The sequence below is a fragment of the Macrobrachium rosenbergii genome, chromosome 50 (genome assembly GCF_040412425.1).
Source record: "Macrobrachium rosenbergii isolate ZJJX-2024 chromosome 50, ASM4041242v1, whole genome shotgun sequence".
NCBI classification, from domain to species: domain Eukaryota; kingdom Metazoa; phylum Arthropoda; class Malacostraca; order Decapoda; family Palaemonidae; genus Macrobrachium; species Macrobrachium rosenbergii.
Genome location: NC_089790.1, coordinates 5,352,782 through 5,362,500, shown reverse-complemented (window position 1 = coordinate 5,362,500; position 9,719 = coordinate 5,352,782).

The window sequence follows — 9,719 nt, the reverse complement described above, 5'->3', positions numbered from 1 at the left end:
TTTCAACGTCATGAAAATAGTGATGATAAGTATATAATATATATATATATATATATATATATATATATATATATATATATATATATATATATATATATATATATATATATATATATATATACATATACTATATACATATATATATATATATATATATATATATATATACATACATACATTATATATATATATATATATATATATATATATATATATATATATATATATATATATAAACGTCTAAATATATAAGAAATAAATCATAAAAATCGTATATGCTGCAAGAAATTTCAACGCAATTGAAATAGTGATCCCAAGCGAGCGAGGAATGCGTTCATCGGCGATGACAAAACCATAGTTATCAAAGTAGCAATCCCGCCCTTTGAGAATCAGCGCCACTTCCTCAGCACACGGAGAGAGAGAGAGAGAGAGAGAGAGAGAGAGAGAGAGAGAGAGAGAGAGAGAGAGAGAGAGAGAGAGTTAATTATTCGGTTTTTGTTTTAATTTTGAGGTAAGGAACTCGCAGTTTCTTTAGAATTGACCGCATATTAACGGGCGGATCTTGATGTCTGTAATTTATCTTACTTTCTCTAAAGTATCTCTTGTGACGGACTATTAACCTGTTGAAGCAGCTGCTTATATCTTTTTCTAGTTTTATTCGTGGAATGGGATCGTTAAAATATATGCATTTGAAATACTTTCATTTATAAAAAAAATTAGCTGCCAGGCATACACTCAAGTGAAACAGACTTCAGTTAAGGTTACTTACAAAGTAGCTACCTAAAGTCTACGATAACCACTTTATCATCTCACCAAATGTCATCTTGCGTCCATCATGTACATAAACAAACATACACACTGGTTCTGAGTTTATTACAAGACTGTAATGATTACATGTGTAATACACCACAAGGCTGTAATGATTGCACATGCAGTAGCCACAATTCGAGAACCTAAGAGGGCATTGTGGCTATTACAATTACACATGTGTATGTGTGTTTGTGTGTATGTGTATATGTTAAGCAATCATAAAACAAAACGCAACCGCCTTGAAGCTACGTTAACCGAGGTAATGATGAGGTACTCTTAGTTAAATCTACGGCAAGGGAGCATAAGGTTGGGATAAAACAGGTATCCATTCATATAACTTTTACATATATATCTTGCGGGGCAGTCACAAATAATGGACTGATTTAATTTCATACTGGCGTTAATACTCTTCAGGTCATCGACGCCGAACATACACGTATGCTAAAAATATTGAATACACACACATATACTTATATATTTATGAGTATATTTATGAATATCAATATCAATATATAATTCACAAAACCGCTCGTGAAAACAACATAAATCTTCAAGTACAACAACTCCTAAAATCTTAATATTTCATCTTGGTAAGCATTCCCCTGCTCTAAACATCAAAAGAACATGAATTTTATGAGACCTAAAATATCTTAAGAGTTAAGAAACGTTACTTGACTTAAAAACAACTCCAAGTATCCTGGATGGCGAATAATTTTCACTGGAGTTACTCCCATCCTGGCAGTGCAAGAAGGAACTGCATCTCAAATCCTCAAGGATGCGGCACTCGACAAGCAGTAAGTCCCGTACAGTCAAGGGAACGAAGCAGGCATCGGACAATTATATATTGGGGTTGGCCAGTCACTAAAATATCCAACACTCAAACGTGTGTGGTTAATCAACAGACGTCAAACGGATATAGCTGTGGACTCATGGAACAAATGATCTGGTAATTTCCCGAACTTGCTGGTTTCTACTGATCAGACTTTCAAGCGAGATGTACCAAGCCTCGTTAAATTGATCTGACTGGATAGGACTGTAAGGTTTAGGCCTAAGATCCAAGCACTGAAGCAGTTAGGATTTTTAGCTTTAAAAATCCACGAGTAAACTTTGGTTTTTGAGTGAAAACTTTTTTCAGTCTTCCACTACAACAAGCGATAGAATCCTATTCAAGAAGCGCACTGGTCTTCCTATTGGGCTATATTATCTGGCATTTTTTTTAATCCTAAATGGTAAAGGGATCCTTCTTCTCACATTAATTGTTGTCGTGCTTATCGCCAAGACCTGATTTTACATTTTCTTTCATAATGGTGCTTCAAGGTATCCCAAAAGAATTACCTTCCTCATTACGGCGACTTATCAAAAACAGCCACTCTATTACGTTCATCCCCGAAGTACTGTATTGCACTTACAGACTGACTAGAGTCATATTTCTCTTACAGTGGGTTTACAGTTGTTCAATATCTCTAAAACTGGATAATAAATCCGAATAAAAAAACTGACTACATAAACAAGTCACTGGGCTCAACATCAGGAAAAAATGTCTAAATGCATTGCTTCCTACAGAAAGCCTATTTCCTGGGTTACGACATTTGCAGAGTCCTACTGGTGATAATCACCAAGTATCTTAATCAGCAAATCCATAAAAGAGATGACTGGGTATAATCTCCTGTCGGAGGTTACAAATGAATATTGTCAAATGTTCCTTAATTAATTCTGATTCAAAAACTTTCACGGCCGCGTGAAAGAAAACCCTTTTGATACAATTGACACAAACAACTATCCTATTACCGGTACTTTTAAAATATGGAAATAAAACCAGCATTCTTCTCTTAAAGCGTCCAACGGGATAAGGACGTCACTATGACAAAAAAAAAAAAAAAGTCTCGTACTGTTAATTCTGAGACAAGAAAATTCTCTTCGTTTTGCAACTGCGTCCTGTTACTAACAACTGGATCAATTCTTGCTACTAGTCACTAAATCAACTTCACCAAAGGTGTAGGTAAGTGATTAGGCAGCCACGGGGAATAATAAGTATAAATTGCATGAGAATTAAAAGGGCAGTTTATCTCGAAGGAAATAACAGGATTATTGTCCCGAAACATGAGAAATTTGAGGAATTCGTCACCCGGTAGCGAAGTGCAGAGAGAGGGTGTCTCACCACTCAACTCTGGAGCAAGAGGTCTGAAACGAAGACACATCGTCATCAAGGCAGATTCTAAAGCGGAAAGTTGACAAACACGTGATGAAATGTGCGGTCCGTTTGCACAGACAGTTACATCAGCTTTTAATGCAAAACACACATGGTGTACAGAATTCTGAGCACATTCATCCTGCTTTCAAAGGCCCTGCAGGTAATATTTTTAAAAGTTGTAAGAATGCAACAAACTACAAGTGCCTCGGTGACCAAACCTCACTCCCAATGCCACAATGCCAAACGGGAAATACGTAAAAAACTGATTAGTTATTTTCTCATTAAACGAATATTTTCTTCATTAGATGATCATTAACTGTATTGTAAAATTCGACAGCGCTCAAAGATCAATCAGACTTAGGCTATCTTACATTAAGAAAGCGAAAGTCTGTAAGAATCTTAACGGATAAAATTAGTGACTTATGAAAGATCTTTTTTTTTTTGTTGATGAAAATAAAACCCGTACCTGCGTGAATTGCGATTTTCCTTGTGCTCGACAGCAGGTTTACAAAGAATTGTACCTCATAAAACTGCAATGACACCTCACGGCAGTACTTTCTTTATCATTACAAAAAACTATATTCTTAAATATTACTGAAAGATATAGCCTAAAAACTAATAAAAAAAAAGTAAAATTTTACAGAAGCTGATGGTAGATGGTTTATATCAGTGGTTCCCAAAGTGGGGCGTACAGCCCTCCAGGGGGGTAATTTGATTTTTAAGGAGGGGGGGGGCATTCGAGAATGTTAAAACCAAGTTAATGGCCTTTTAGGCTTCTTCCACCTGAATATAAGCATTATATATCACCACAGGGAGGTATCAGGATTTTTAGAGGTGATTAGGTAGGGCATAGCCAAAATAAGGTTGGGGACCACTGGTTTATACTCTCCTGCCTTGTGGCAGCACATGCCGTTACCAAAGGAGAACCAAAATTGTGGTCAAGTATTGAAGGGGATAGGAGACTGATATGGATCTCCGCGATCTATTCCATCAACAGAGACCAATTTCATATCAATCAGCTGTAGCAGCACCGATCCACTGTGGCAGATAGGGCTTTCATCACTGGAAAACTACTACGTGAAATTGACAACAACAGCTTCCTTAAATCTCGTGGAGTGACTCGTTACTGTGCATTCTGTCATTTAAACTTACTAAATTATTTCAAACGAACACCTACATACCCGCCTCTTTGGTTCTGTTATTAGAGCCACTTTTCCTTTTTTCCATGAATCACTATCGACTCCATACATCTACAATTTACAACCTTCGGATCATGTGAAGATTAGCGAACCCACTCACAGCAGGGTTCGCTATTCTTTACAAGAAGATTATTGGGTTCGTTATTCTTTACATGGGAATAATCGGGTTCGCTGTTCTAGACATGAACACTTCGGTACCGGACATCTGATCCCCCAGGCGGGTCCAGCGACTAGTACGAAACAAGGAGAAATACGTTTGACCCCGCCCCCCACCCAGGGGGCTAGTACTAAACACGGCGAAAGTGTAGATGAATCACTGTTTCGCCGTGTTTAGTACTAGCCCTCATGTGGAATTGGAGTTCGGACCGGAAAAGGTTGGCCATTCTTTGCATGGAGGTCACTGGGTTCGCTGTTCCTGACATGGAGATGTTGGGTTGTTCGCTAATCTTGACATGATCCCAACCTTCAAAAATGCAAATCACGATCAATCAAAGGTGAACGCTATTCAGCAAGGAGAATCAAATGTATCTCACTGCTGCTTCAGATGGCATGTATTCCAAACAGAAAAGAAGCAGCAGCTTGGATTTGTACGAGCATAACTAATGCCAATTCTACTCTAAACAGGAGTCAACCACTTCCGCAACGTACGAGCCCGAATTGGTGAAATGTTTTGAACAAGTCCTTGGTGTTAGCAGGCTCACCGCAAGATTTCCTTCTTAAGGTTAATTGTATGGCCATTTAGTAATATGTTCGCTGTGTGGACATACATATGGTTTGTTCTGGTCGTGGTAGTGTTTCAGTTGCATCTGTCTTCCACTTTTGAAAAGCAATTTCCAATACGTGTCAGTAACATCGGCATGGAGAAGGAAAAGTTATGAAAAAATTATAAAAAAGAAGTTTAAATCAATTTTAACTCTGACGGATAGTCTATTGTACAGTTTAGGTGCGGTGTTTGATTTTAAATGGCAAAGGGTACTACAGTTAACCTAACCTGAATGTTCAAATCCCTCCAAGATACCATATGAGACACTGATAGAAAAATCAATGGTCCTTTTAATTCATCATAAGCGATTTCCCTAAGACACAGATGGTAGATATTATCCTATAATTCCAATCACATGGTTACAAGTACTTTTACTTATACAGTACATTAACTAACTATATATAGTATAGTATATATATAACATATATATATATATATATATATATATATATATATATATATATATATATATATATATATATATATATAAATATTATATATATATATATTTTACAAATATTAAGTCACAAATATCATTCAACATCCAACTGATTATACCTCCTAGAGGAATTACAATTGATAAGTACTTCGTCACCAGTGGGATTCGAACCGCTGTCTGGCTTAGAAACAATGACGGACAGTGACTTTTGATCACTGAGTCATCAAGAGAGGCAGAAGTTGATATCGACTCTGCATATACATTCCTGGCGAATTCAGGGTTTTGTACTCTGAATCGATATCAACCCATATCCACCATGATAGCCGATTGGTAAGATTGCAACACGTGACTAATTTTGAATTTTGGTCAAATACACGTAACATTTTTTATAGTCATAAATTTTAATCCGCAAATATTGTTTTATATCCAATACACATATCAGCAGGTGGATGAGGACCATTTCAGGGTGAAATAAAGATGGCGAAAATTTTTCCTAGGGTCACCTTCGTGAATAAACCTGAGGCAGACGATTCACTTTTGAGCGCCCCACATCACGGACGAAAAGAAGTTCTCCTCCAGTGGTTAACCGCAGTTCCATTATCGATGAACATACAGCGATTGCCTTTTAAGATTAAAGAAAAATGACGATCCGAGAGCAAACCTCAAATTACCCCCACCTTGATGTCTGGCATTCCACGAACCCTACAAAAAAAATGTCAGAAAAAATGCGTGGCCAAAGGTATGATGATAAAAAAATGCCCTTGTAATGACAAAGCAAACATAAAGATACTGACTTTATGACATTTCTGCTCCAAAAGCATGACCAACGCATGATTATGGCGACATGAAAAAGTTCAAACCGCACGTGTCTAGAAATGCACTGGAATTAGAAAAAAAAAGCCAATGTTGGATCAAAAGGTTAAAAAAAATGTATCTACAATACATTCAATCTACAGTAATAAGATTTGCTAAATGAACTCAAAAGTCACCAGGAAAAATCCTGCAGCGAAGTTTTCCCAAAATAAATAACTCCCAAATTTACAGACACTTAATTAGCTCGTATAATTGTTATCTAGTTATAATGACACTCAATAATACGTCCGTGTTGTTATATTATTTTTTCGGTTGAAAAATCTTGCATTCTGGAGATCAACATTTTTTTTTTCACAGCAACCTGTGTTTAAAACACATCTCCACGTACAATGAAGAATTGGAAATGTATACCTTTCATCATGAGTAATAGCTTGCTATCCTAAACCAACAAGAAAAGCCCAACACCAATTCTTTTATGGGATACAAATTCGACAGGAATGTGTATACAGGGTCGATATCAACCTCTGCCTCCCTTGATGACTCAGTGGCCAAAAGTCACTATGCGTCATTGTTTCTAAACCAGACAGCGGTTCGAGTCCCACTGGTGACGAAGCACTTATCAATTGTAATTCCTCTAGGTATAGTCAGTTGGATACTGAATGATATTTGTGGCTTAATATTTGCGAATATATATAAATAAAGACAAAACCCACAAAGGAAAGAGAAAACTCAGCAGACTGAAGAAATATAAAAGTAAGTTTACAAAGAAAGCTCATACAAATGACAGCTGGGGATTACAGAAGAAAAAATATGTACCTGGAGTCCAACACAATTGAAGAATTAGTAGAACTGCCAAAACAGGGTTAAATATTTAAGAGGTTTTACAAACGATTAGGATCAACCGTAAATATATATATGTATATATATATATATATGTATATATATAGTTATATAGTTAATGTTATGCAGACTGCATCTTCGGGACTCGTTCTGTTCTTTTTCTTAAAACAACCAAGACTCAAAGACGGGAGACTTGAAGACCGGGATCTCACGCAAGCAATGAGAAATACCTTCTCATTTCAGTAAATCACGCACATTTTGGAACGACTCAAATCCGTCGAATACAGTGTAAATCCAGAGAGCTTCGCTGACCAACTCTAATAATTCACAGTATCAATATCCGAGTGCGCCAGCCGCGCTAATATATAAATGGTCTAGATGTAGGCACACGTTTGATGCATAAAAGTTCTGCTAACTGAAAGCAATATGTTTTCATAGTGTCTCCTTTGGGAATGCCTCTGAAAACCCAAAAATTGCAGCTGTGCTGCTACTGCTGATCACAATAATCTTCAATGACAACAATAACAATAACTGAGTTATTACTGTGATTTTGGTTAAGAGGTCCACAGCTATACATAGGTATATTTAAAACTATTCAAACAGGAGCGGTTACATGTCTTCCAACATAAAGAGGCATGTTGGAAAACATGCGAAAGCTTTTTGTTTTGTAATGATACTACCCATAATATATTATATAAATACATAAACTGTATGTACACATACACAAACATATATATATATATATATATATATATATATATATATATATATATATATATATATATATATATATATATATATATATGTGTGTGTGTGTGTGTGTGTGTTTTAACGACCCAGAACTTCAAAACAGATCGGTACATTAAGTCCTGTACGGAATACTACTGTAGTCTCAAAATCACTCGTGTTACTACAAAGATCATGAGAAATGATGCACAACTGCAAAATCCATAGCCTCAAAATTTTCCCTTAATGTCAGCTTTACTCTTTGGTAGTCTGTCAGCAAATTTATCTGTCCACATACCCCCTTGAGATGGGACTTACGCTCCTACCGGTCTGAATACCAATAGACTTGAACGAAGCTGAAAATCCTTTCGACTTATTTTACTAAATAGCCTCCACTATAAAATTCACAATAATACAGACCACAGAATTTAACATTTCATATGCCAGTCTTTTTTATCATTGCAGTTCAAGTCGCAAACGTACATACAACAAGGCTGCTAATAAATGATTTTATTCTGAAGCCTATACTGTCTGTGACTAGTCATGTTACCATCCAGACAAATACCAAATTTTGAAGTTCCATCAATTTCCAAGCACCCAAAACACCCAGCCTTCAATAATTTATGCAAAAGAGACAAAAACTCTTCCTGAGTTTACACGTCGTTCAGGATCAGCAGGAAAAAAAAGTGGGTACGATATATAAGAAAAACCAAAGATGATGAAAATCTCTGGAAAGAACCATTTACGTAACAAGAAATAGCGTAGGAAAAAATACAAAATTGTCATCCCGAACATCCAGCTGTGTCTACATACACATTACATATGTGCAAAAAAAAAAAAAAAAAAAAAAAAAAAAAAAAAAAAAACTGAACTGCAAAATAAATTTTGAACTTAAACGTTGCACCTGAGACTGCCTTAAAAAAAAAAAAAAAAAAAAATCAAGGCTCTCATGCATGAAAGATTGAATTCAGATAAGCTGGTTACTTGGAACATTGGGACTAACCTCTTTGTTGTGTTTATTTATAAAATTATATAGCAAGACGCGTAACATTTTTTTTTTGTCATGGTTCATGCATTTTTATACACGATCTCTGTAACGCCTGGGAATGACGCAGGTCGTTTTTACGCAGAAAATCCCGTATGAGCTACAAGGCTGTCCCTAACCCCGAGAACAAGAAATAACTGGATTACGTAACCCTCAAGGCGATTCACAAAGCAGTATGATGACGATTCTGGAAGGGTCCACATAAATACGTCGAACGACTTTCTGAACTGTCAATGATTTTGTAAAGAATACTCAGCAAAGGTTCATAAAACCATCGACGATTACCCTGTGAACCAACCAAAACAATTCATGTAACCATTTGGGAATATTAAATAAATCTACAGAAACTATTTGTGTAACCATCTACAACTACTCACTGAACCTTCAACAGCCACTTATGCAACCCTCTACGATTATTCAATGAAGCCTCAGCAAGCACTTCTGTAACCCTGTATAACATTATTCACACAACCCTCAGATACTATTTATTTAAACTTCTGGATGGGACCCTCCAAGATAATTTACTGACCCTTACCCTCCATTGTTATTCACAGAAGCCTTAGCAATCATTTATGCAACCCTCAACCAGCCACGATTATTTCCAGAACACTCAGCAATCATTCATGTAACCCTAAGATAATTTAATGAAACCTCAGCAACTTTTTCTGAGACCTTCAGGTTATTCAATGAACCATCAGCAACCAATCATGTAACCCTCTAGGCCTTAAGATTATTCACTGAACCATCAACAACCAATCATGTAACCCTCTAGGCCTTTAGATCATTCACTGAACCACCAGCAACCAATTATGTAACCCTATAGGCCTTTAGATCATTCACTGAACCACCAGCAACCAATCATGTAACCCTCTAGGCCTTTAGATCATTCACTG